Genomic DNA, 11,945 nt, shown 5'->3' with positions numbered 1-11,945 from the left:
TATATGCCCATCAACAGATGAATGGATAAATAAAATGTAATATTTATACACCATGGAGTACTACTCTGCCATAAAGAAAGACAAACTTGAGACATTCATTGGTAATTGAATGCACCTTGAGATCATAATATTAAGTGAAATAAGTCAGACACACAAATTTAATTTTGCATGGTTTCTCTGTATAAGAAACTGATATATACATATGTATATATATATTTGAAGATAAAGAGAGACATAGAGGAAAATAGAAGATAGATAAATATGAACATTATTATTTATTCTCCCTCTCTCTCTCTCTCTGTTTTCTTGTGTGGTCCAAGCTGGCCTTTAATGTGTAATCTTCCTGGCTCAGCTTCCTGAGTGCTAGGATTTCAGGTATGTACCATGACACCTAGATGATTGCCATATTTTTACGAGTAAGGGATTCACTGAGAATGATGTGAAGGGAAAAGAACTTTGGTGTCACAACAGCCCTGGCTTGAATCTTAGTTCTGCCTTTACCTGCTTTATGTCCTTGGGCAGGTTCGTGAAAACTCTGCAACTGTTTGCTCATATGCATGGTAGAGATACGTTTGTATGTATTGGTTCAGCTGCCCTCTGCGGCGTTTCCTGGAACCGCGAATTGTTTTCTTGATTCCCTTTGCCCCACAGCACTTGGGTCATCCGTGCTTCTCTCTGTGGCTCTGTCCCTTCATTTATCTGATGCTGCCGGTGTCCTGCTCTTGGCTGTGTGCTTTGGGAGAACATGGACCTCATCTTTTAGCTCATTCATCTTTCTAGCTGGCATGCAGTGAGGCTCAGGAGAGGTTTCTGAGAAGAGAGAGGGCAGCATGACTTACAGATTGTGAAGGAAGTGGGCTTTGAGCAGAGGTATGCTGGTGATTGCACACTGCTTACAAGCCAATATGTGTCTGTGTGCTATTTTAATTATAAATTTTACTTATCTAAAGAGTTTATGGCAAACAATTTGCAAGACATAATAAAATATACAATACTCTTTATTGTCAATTCTGTATAGCCAATCGGTTCTCTCAGAATGTTTTTTAACTGTAGCTCCGGGGTTGGCAATCTATGCCCTCGAGATAAATTTGACCAATCACAGATTTTCATAAATAAACTTTGGAGCTCTGCTAAGCCCAGTGACTGCTTTTGTACCACAATGCAGAGTTATATAATTGTGACATAAAGTTTGTAAAGACTAAAACATACACTATGTGGTGTTTTACCGAAAAGAGCCTGCCTTTTCTTGTACTCCTGCTTTTTCTTCTTCTCTTCTTATTTCTTCTTTTACAACCCTTTAAGATATCAAAGACCACTTTCGGCTGAGTCATTTAAAAAATCTGTAATAATAAGATGAATTTGTCCACTGAACCATAGATTTGAGCCAGTTTCTTGATAATCAATACAACAATAAATCAAGTCTTGATTTCCAGCATTTACCAATTGCCGTGGTGTAAATCCTCTCACTATGGGCTACCAGCATGATATCCTTAAATACTACACAGTTGGCAGAGATACATAATAGCACATTCAGAAATAATGTTTCCAACATTCCAAAGCAATAGACATCAGAAACAAGTGCATAGATAACAGTTAAATGTAATAAAATAATTAGGGAGTGATGAGCTTTAAATATTTATCTTTGTTTTTTGTTTTTAATGTAATTATGGACTATTCAGTTTAAATCTACCACCTTATTTTGCTTTTTTCTTTAATTTTTAAATTTTTATTAGTATATGTTTGCAATATATAATAATTATATTTATTGTGGGAAATGGATACCTAGACATAACACATCTCAACTCTTTTTTTCCCTTCTCCTCCACCCCTCCTTTTTTTGGCAGTACAGTACTAGATTCATTTATTTTTCTTCTAAGTCCTTATAAAGTTGATTATCATACATAGTGATTAAAAGCCAGACTAAAGGCCAAAAACATATAGAACATAAAATTATATTTTAAAAGTTACATTTTTTTCCACATTTTCCTTTGAAAGATGTACATGAATCTGTGGCTAGTACGGAGTCCACGTTGGGTTATAATAACTTTTTTCAATCTTTTTTACTTTGCACTTTATTTATATATTGAGTTTCTTATATAAGAGAAACTACGTGGAATTTAAGCTTGTGTGTCTGATTTACTTCACTTAACATTACGTTCTCAAGGTGCATTCATTTTCCTAAAAAATGACTAGTTTACCCTTATTTATGGCACAGTAGTACTCCATTGTGTATAAATACCACACTTTCTTTATCTGTTCCTCTGTTGATGGATATATAGGCTGCTTCCAAGATTTAGCTCTTACGAATTGTGCTGCTATAAACACAGATATTGCATACATTACTGCATGGTATGATATCTTCTAAGTCTTTTGGGAAGATACCTAGAAAGGAAATAGCTGGATCAAATGAAATTTCTATTTTTAGTTTTTTGAGGAATCTCCATACTGATTTCCATAGTGGCTGTACCAGTTTACACCCCCACCAACAATGAAGAAGGGTTCCTTTTTTCTCACAGCCTTTCCAGTATTTGTTACTGGTTGGTTTCTTGATGGTGGCCATTTTTTCTGGAGTGAGATGGAATCAAAGTGTTATTTTAATTTGCATTTCTCAAGTGGCCACGATGTTGAACATTTTTTCATGTATTTATTGGTCATTTGTATGTTTCCATCTGAAAAGTGACAATTCATCTAAGATGCCCATTTTTAATTGTGTCTTTAAATTTGGGGGTCAATTTTTTTGGTTCTTTACATATTCTAGATATTAATCCTTCCTCTGTGGGGTAGCTGACAAATTTTTTTTTCCTGTTCTGTAGGTTTTCTCTTCAGTCTGTGGGTGGTTTCTTTTGCTGTGGAGAAGTTGTTAATAAGATGTTATCCCACCTGTTGGCTCTTGGTATTATTTCTTATGCAACTGGGGTTCTTTTCAAGAAGTCTTTGTCTATACCCATGCCATTAAGAGTTTTACCTATTTTGTCTTCCAGGAGAATAAATGTTTTACTTCTAATATTTAGATCTTTGATCTGGTTTTAGTTTATTGCTTGGTGATAGATATGGATCTAGGTTCTATCTTTGGCATGTGGATAGCCAGTTTTCCCAGCACCATTTGTTAAAAAGGTTATCTTTCCTCCAACAAAGGGTCCTGGCCCCTTTATCAACGATCAGGTAGCTCAGGGTGCCCGGAGTTGCTTCTGCATCTTCTATTCTCTTCCATTGATCCACAAGTCTGTTTTTATCACATGCTGTTTTTATCACTGTAGTTTTGTAGTATAACTTGAAGTTGGGATTGTGATGCCCCCTTCCATGTCCTTGTTGCCCAGAATTGCTTTTGCTGTTCTAAGTCTGTTCTGGTTCCATATGAATTTTAGGATTATTTTCTCTAGTTCTATGAGGAATGCTATTGGTATTTTGATTGGGGTTGCATTCAATCAATATAACAATTTTGGAAGTATGGCAATTTTTTTTTTTTTTTTTTGGTACCAGGGATTGAACTCAGGACCTTGCGCTTGTGTGGCAGGTGTGGCGTCGCTGAGCTGAGTACCCAGCCCTGTATGTCCATTTGGACTGTATTGATTCCACCTATTCAAGAAAGGAGATGTCCTTGCATTTTCTGATATTCTTTTCCATCTCCTTTTTCAGAATACTACAGTTTTCAGTGTAGAAGTCTTTCACTTCCTTGGTTAGGAATTTCTAAGTATTTCATTTTTTCTTCATGCTATTGTGAAAGGTATTATTTCCCTAATTTTTCTCTTTGAGTGTTGATTTTATATCCTGCTACACTACTGCATTTGGTTTTTAATTCTAGGGTCTTCTGGTGGAGTTTTTGGCATCTTCTGGGTAGAGGGTCATGTCATCTGCAAATAATGATAATTTAACTGTTTCTTTTCCTGTCCGTATCCTTTTTAATACTTTCTCTTCTCTAATTGCCCTAGCTAATGTTTTGAGAAATTTTGTTTTTTAAAGATAACCTAGTTAATAAGTATTTTTGATAAATTTAATTTAATAAAAGTTGATAAGAAGTTTAACTTTTAATAATACCTATGATTAACAATTCACATGCAAAATTACTGAAAATGTCATTTCTTGCAAACCAATAAAAGCTGATTCCAATACACCTCTGCACCCTTGAGTGAGTTTTGATGTATTAGAGGTCTGGGTCTTGATAAGGGTTGGAGGACAGAGTCAGGGGTATTTCAGCTTTGTGCCTCATTTTTTATCCCACAGCTTTTATCTAGTGACCTGATCCAAATTAGACTTTCTTCCTTCAAAGATCCAGATTGTGCCAGTGGAGGTGAAGCTGAGGATGCAACCCAGGGAAGAAGGTACATAAAGGCTGAATTTGCTCAAAGGGAATTCATCACCTTGGGACCACCTGATTAGTCCTGCCATTCTGATGATCATACTGACAACCTGATTCCTATCTACAGATTTTACTTGATGATGTAAATATAGCTACACTAGAGAGAAGGAGATGAATGTTTTGAGTTATTTGACCTTATTTAGTTGGCTACATATTAGTAACTGGACTTTTGGCTTCTATGATAGGGAGGATTATGCTCTTCTCTAATGGCAATGTGGCACCCTATTATTTGCAGTGTTACACTTTTAGGAGAAAGCAGGGGCAAGTCAAAACCTGCTGATGTTGTCATTATCATGAGCTGACAACAGGGCAGAGCCACCATGTCCCATGCCTCTCCTGCCAAGCTTGTTAAATGGGTATAATTTTGTTAGTTTTGAAATAAGGAATCTTTAGGTCACACTGTAAGAGGTGAGAAGGAAAAGCTAATGTAACAAGGTTGTCACCTTCCTGAAAGTAAGTATATTCAAAGGCTTGCTAGCTAGCTGAAGAATTGCAGATAAAAGGAAGGGTAGTTTCTTTTTCTTTTTTCCGAAAGCTTTTTCTTTCTCTCTCCCTTTTACTGTTCATCATTCAATAGGGACTTCTGGAAATATTGTCTAAGGAATGGAGAAAGAAAGATAAGGAGAGAAAAGTTACATTTCTTTTTTTCCTCCCTTTCCTTTGAAAGCTGTACATGAAGGTTCTGTGGCTTGTGTGGAGTGGATGAGGTGCTCTGTAGCTCTCAGTGACATTACCAAGGGGAATCCAGGGCCAGAGGTGTGCAGGTGGGGCTGTCAATCAGAGGCAACATCAAGGGCTCTTACAAAAACAAAAGGAAAGAAAATGGATGTTTAATCAATAAAGTTGCTCTCTGCTTAACCTTTTGTGTTTTAAACAACATTCACTGGAACCCAGCAACAGAGTCCAATATTTAACACATAAAAGGTACTCACAAAGGTGAAACCTTGGAGAGCAGCTGGAAAGTGCATTTGGAACAGAGGGTCAAGAAATGAAAAGAAAAGGACTTGGAGGAGAGGGAGGCCAAATGAATGTTTAAAGGCTAGAGGCTTTAAGAACAGGCTGGAGGTCACTAGAGAGACAGAAGGGAGAGCCCCATGTTATACTGGGTGTTGGGCATCTGGTGATCCTGGGTTATATTCAATTTGCCTTTCCTTACTTTTGGAAGGTAATCTGACAACTCAAGCTTTAGCAAAACAGAGAGGAAGAAGCAGCCATAGACGCCTCCACTTGTGCTCTTCTCACTATAACTGGTCAGCTCCCTATATCCATTCTGATTTAGGGGAAATAATTCAAAATGGCAGGTAAGAGCATCAAGCAAGTGCTAGAGAAGGCATCTGGGCACAGCCTTTGACTCTTGGGCAACATCCAAGTTAGACGTCTCATAATTTCCTATCTGGACTAATAAAATTGCCTCTTTCTTGTCAGCATTAATCTGGATTCAGGCCCATTCTTCATAATATCTTTTTTTTTTTTTTTTTTTTTTTGGTACTGGAGATCGAACTCGGGTCCTTGCACTTGCGAGGCAGGTGGCGGAGCCACTGAGCTAAGTCACCAGCCCTCATAATATCATTTTTATATTAAAGAAGATTAACTTTAAAAATGGGAAAATTACTGAAAAGTATAAAGTAATAACCATCCTTATTTCATGCATTTATTTCCTTCCTTCTTTTGTCTTTTCCATTCTTTCCCTCTTTCAACATTTTACGAATACCTATTTTATAGCAGGGACTGTTTTACACAATACAAAAACCAATGTAACTGTGTCCTTGTTTCAGTTGGGAATGAAAGTGATACAGGCAAATGAGTATAATATTTTGTTTCAGTGTTTCCATATATTTTAGTTTAATCTTATTTCTGTTATTGTTTTAATTATTTATTTTGATTGAACTATATATGCAAATAGAGCAAAATTTAGAAAGTGACAAACAGGCATAGAGGAAAAGGTAAGTCTCTCTTTTACTTTTGTCCTTTAGCTACTCAATTTCCCACTCCAGAGGCCACTCCAATCTTATTTTGCCTCTTTTTCTCTCTCTAAATATATATGTATACATTGTTTCTCTTATAAGAAACCCAAAATATAAATACACTAAGGAGCAAAATAAATTATAGACAATAGGAAACAGGGAAACCTATCTTTTGCAAAAGGGAAGGAGACCAAAGAGATGGAGGTAAGGGGGAGAAAAGGAGGGGAAAGGGATATAACAAGAACTAAGACGTGTTATGTTCATGTATCAACTTCTCACGATGAATGAATCATTACGTACTAATAGAAATAAAAATTTTAAAATGTGTATCAACAAAAATAAATACATATTTATTAACAAGTATATTCATATAGAGATTCATAACACAAGTAGCATGCTATGTACCTCGTTTTACATCTTAAATATTTCACTTTGTATATTTTGGGAGATCAGTCATCAGTACCTAAGAATTGCCTATTTTTCATTGGCTGCATTGTATTTAATCGTGCACATATCAAAACATAATGTAAAAACTGTGTGTTTTAAAATATACACTTGACTAAGCTTTCTTGGTGCGAAGTGTTGAGTGAACTAATGACACTCCTCAATTCACAGTACATGATCAATGATGGTGGGGGGTCCTTTCTTTTTATTCACTGCTGTGTTTTTATATCTATCCATTTGCTTTGTGTATATATATTATATATATAATAATCAGTATTCTATAATATGCATCCACTGCATTTTACTGACCCATTCTTATAGTAATGGACAGCTAGATTGTTTCTGACTCATTCCTATTACAAATAACTTAATGAAATATCTTTGACTATGTTCCTTATTGACTTGTGATTGTTTTTGTGAGATATAAACCCAAGTACTGTACTTCCATCTGGAACTTGCGTTATATATCCTGGGGATGGAATTGCTCCGAAAAGGATATATGGGCATTTAATTGAAGGACTGTCAGAGTGTACACCAGAGTAGCTGTACTTGTGTACATTTCCAACTCTATTGTACATCTATCCCAACAGTTGGAAGTGGCCAGCTTTCCAATTTTGGCTGATTTGATGAGTACACAATAATATCTCTTTGCTAAATTGCATTTCTGTAAATACAAATTAGTTTGAGCATTTTTTTTTTTTTTTGTACCAGAGATCGAACTCAGGACCTTGAGCTTGCAAGGCAGGTGGGGGCACCACTGAGCTAAATCCCCAGCCCCAGCATATTTTTGTATACTTGTTTGCCTGTTAATCTTCCTCTTCTGCTATTGCTAGTTCATATCTTTGTATCATTTTCTGGCTAGATTTCCTGTTATTTCATTATTGATTTTAGCAATTCTTTGAATATTCAACCTATGAATCCTAAGTATTAGTTTTCTTTTGTTTTTAGACATAAAATATTTTCTTCCATCTGTTATCTCTTTGTTAACATTGTCAAGGATATTAATAATTTTTATGTAACAGCATTTTTTCCTTGCCTAATGAATTAAATTTTCAGTTTTGTTTTAGAAAGCCTTTCCTACCCCTGAGTATCAAAGCATTCTATCTTATCTTGTATTAAGTTATATCTTTCCCTTATACCTCTTTAATTCATCTACAACACTATTGTATATGGCATAAAGCAGGGATCCATTTCTTTAGTTTTCCTTCATATATGAAGTTAGTTACTTCTAATAGTGTCATACTTCATTCTTCTTGGTGTAACAAAATAACACAGACTGGATGATTTATAAACAGCATAAATTTATTGCTCACAGTTATGAAGCCCTCGATTTTTTCACTTATAAAATGTGATTAATCTAATGACACCTGATATTTTGCTTGTTATAAGGAATAAGTGAGTAAGAAATATGGGAAGCATTTAGAAGAGTTTCTGGCACATAGTTAAGATCTGTCTAAATGCTATGATTTTCATAGCATTTGGTAATGAGCATTACATTAGCCTTCTAAAATAGTCTAGATAGTTTTCTCAATCTATTTTTAAGGAATTAACATGTAAAAAATTATCCATTCCTTAAAAACTTGGTGTGAATAATCAATAAAGCTTTATGAGCCAAGAATTTTTTTTCCCTGAAATTTTAAAAAACTTTTTTGTAATTTTATCTTCATTATGCTTATTGGTCTAATGAAGTTTTTTAAACTTTTTCTTGTATCAGCTTTGGCATTTTATGAATACGTTGTCAGAAATATATTCATTATACCTATATTTCAAATTACTTAAGGAATTGTTGTTCACAGTAATTTGTAGTTTTTAATGATATTTTATTGTCTATAGCTATAATTGTTTTAGTTTTAAAGTTGATTATTTAAATTCTCTTCTTTTTGTCTTGACCAGTCTTGCTGGATGTTTATCTTATTAAAATTTCTGAAAGAACTAGATTTGTTTTCAAGTTCATCATTGTCTTTTTAAAAAATCTATTTTATTGATTTATACACTCATCTTTTACTGTTTACTTCTTTTGATGGAAAACATGTTTTATTGCTTTTCTATCATTGTTTTTAGCTTCTCAAGTTAAAAGCTTAGCACGTTTTTACATGTCCATTTTTTTTTTTTTTTTTTTTTTTTTTTACAGATAAAATACATCTGGAGCTAACCTGTGTACAGTAGTACATATTTGTAATCCCAGCATTCTGGGAAACTGCACTAGGATGATCTCAGTTTCAAGAAACTTAATGAGACTCTGAATCAAACAAACAAAGAAACAAACAAACAAATAAAATTTTTAAAGGGCTGGGATGTAGCTCAGTGAAAATGCTAGGCTGAGGAGGGTTGGTTCAATATCCCAAAACAAAAAACTCAAAAAACTCAATCTATAATCTATTAAATATTTAGTTCTGTATATACATGTTGGCATGTTTTATTTCATTGTCATTTAGTTCTAAGTATTTAAAATTTTTCTTCTAATGTGTTTTAAACTCAAGGATTATTTAGTACTGTATTGTTTGATTTCTAGTTATATGCTATTGTTTTAAATGAAGGTTTTATTTTACAATTGAGAAACTATTCCTACTTCAGACTAAATATAAACAATTTCAAAAAACATCCAAACCATAAAAACAGAAGGAGAATAAGGTGGTTACTATTTGTACCTGTTACAAACAAAAAATATGAAAAATTGATAATTGTCAAAGTCTAAGTTTTTAAAGTAACTAATCTCTTTATCTCATTAAAGACAACAAACCTTGGGGCTTTTGGCATTTAAGTATAGGACGTTGAAAATGTCTTTAAGCCATAGGCTATTAACCCATAAATGAATCCATGAATCTGTTTTTCTAATCTTGCAGATACCATAATAACAAAGAAGCCCACCTTCAGGAGAGCTTCCTTCTTGGAGACATAAAGTTGCAGCTTCTCTCCACATCCACCTACTTTGAAAGGAAAGACAGAACCTCCAGTCTGGGTGGAGGCTCAGACTTGTCAATCTCTACCTACATTCTTATGAATTTCCAAGCCATGTTTGAAGGCAGCGTTAGGTAAGAGGGAGAAACTTTCTTTTCTTCATTTTACACCTCCTGGGGGAACAGTATCTTCATTACTGAGGCTGTGGGAACTCCTGTCCCCACACATGCACTTCAAATGGAGGTACCCAAAGATTTTGCACGGTGGAGTATGAGCTTCCCACTGTGGAGGCATATTTGCATTAGGCAACAGCTTCAGATTCAGGAGTGATTACGGGAGAATGAGCTGCAAAGTTCTGCATGTGGTGGGAACCTTGGCATCCTGATGGTAGAGAGAAGCTATCAGAGATTGGAGAATTGACATTTAGATCCAGAGAGCAAGAGGCTGAGTGTTAACATTTCCTAGAAGCGTTGACATCTCTTTCATTTTACTATTAGAGATCAGCTCTCTCATAAACTAGCTGATTATGGAAGTCTTCTTTGAGCCTATGGAATTGCTTTGGCACAGAACACTCTCATTCCTGCCATCCCTACATGTAGCAGCTAATAAGACAATCTTTCCTTCTTTACTCTGGACTGAGGCTACATATTTGAGCCCACAATGTACCCACTTGTCTCAATTACGGTTGGAAGGCCTCCATGGGAGAGAAGATAAATACTTTGTTTCTCTCATATGCCGTCATCTTGGCTCTAGTTATTTATCCAAATGAAAAACTTCTTTCTTTAATTTTCCCTCATAAATAACATCATCTTATTTCTAACTAAACATCTAAAGACTACAAAAATGGAATTCAAAGAAATCACATCTCAGTTTAATCAAAAGATATTGACAAAATCCCAATAATTGCACTAGTCTGCTCAGGGAACTTGTAATCTCAGTACATTCTTATTTTAATTATAAAATGATTAAAAAATTAGCCAGGAAATTTCTGTCAAATGTTAAAAATATATTCAAGGATCAACCAAATGTTGCCCAAAGAGGCCTTCCAACCACCATTTCCTTTTGACTAGAGTGACTGGGAAAGTTTCCAGCTTCCTGGAAATGTTCTGGATCATTTCTACAATGTTGGCTTCTCATCTGGAAATATCGTTCAGCAGCTGAAATATATGGTCACCAGCCCCATAAATGTAAGCTTTAGCTCCTTGGCAGAACTACTATTCCTACTCTGTACAACCCTAGGTGGTCACATGTTACGTGGGAACACCAAGAAGGATAGGCACATGGTGAGCCATTAGAAGATATCCAGACTTCTAGGTGAAGGTTATACTAAAAAAGCAAAGCAAAGCAAAACAAACCAACCCAAACCAAACAACCAATCAAACAAATCCCCAGAGGACAGAATCTACCATGTAGCATGTGTGGAGGGAAGTACATGAGACTTAAACAGAAATATTCTGAGTCACGGTAGGTAGACATTCTCTGGACCAGAACACACACAGGGATAAAACAGGTGAACATGTACAGCTCATCATGAGACAAACTACAATGGCAACTTGAGAGGGGTCCATGTCAATCTCCTGGCTTTTCCTGGTCAGAATTACTGATTTTTTTTCTCAGTTTTTGGATATAATTCTCTTCCATAGTTTATGGATCTTAAAAATAGTAAAGGCAGTAGTGGTTATGGTAATATAGAATTATGAGTATAATAACTTTGTTAGTAATTTAAAATTTTGTTGCATTGTAATATGCACAATAATAGTCATTTGGAATTTATTAAATGTTCTTGGAGTCCAGCTCATGGTAAATCTATGTAAATCTTGGATAAAAGCTTGAAAAGAAAGAGTTCTTTATAGCATGGAAAGATTGCTATTATCTCAAAATATGAGATTTTAATATATATTATTTAAATCTTCTGTATATCTGACTACTTTTTGTTATATTAGCTTTTGAGGGGAGGTATTAAAATCTCCCAAATCTTGCACCACAATTACCAGAATATATCATAATTCATAAATCTAGATACTATTTGGTTTTAGCTCTAAGTAATATTGTTTTTAGCTTTGTACACCACACACACACACACATACACACACATACAAACACACACAGATGTGTATTAGAAAAACTATATTCCTTTTTAAAAATATTTTTTTTTTACAAAATCATGTCTCACCATCACTGAGCCATTTCTCCCCTGTAAAAAGTAATCCTCTGCTAGAAATGAGTAAATGACACCTTCCTCACAAGTAACTGTGAAAAGAAAATTAGCACTTTTTCTCATA

Source organism: Heterocephalus glaber, unplaced genomic scaffold (genome assembly GCF_053883595.1).
Source record: "Heterocephalus glaber isolate CG9 unplaced genomic scaffold, H.glaber_assembly_v1.0 deba00001481, whole genome shotgun sequence".
Taxonomy (NCBI): Eukaryota; Metazoa; Chordata; class Mammalia; order Rodentia; family Bathyergidae; genus Heterocephalus; species Heterocephalus glaber.
The sequence above is the reverse complement of the archived record's forward strand: the minus strand, read 5'-3'. Positions refer to the sequence as shown.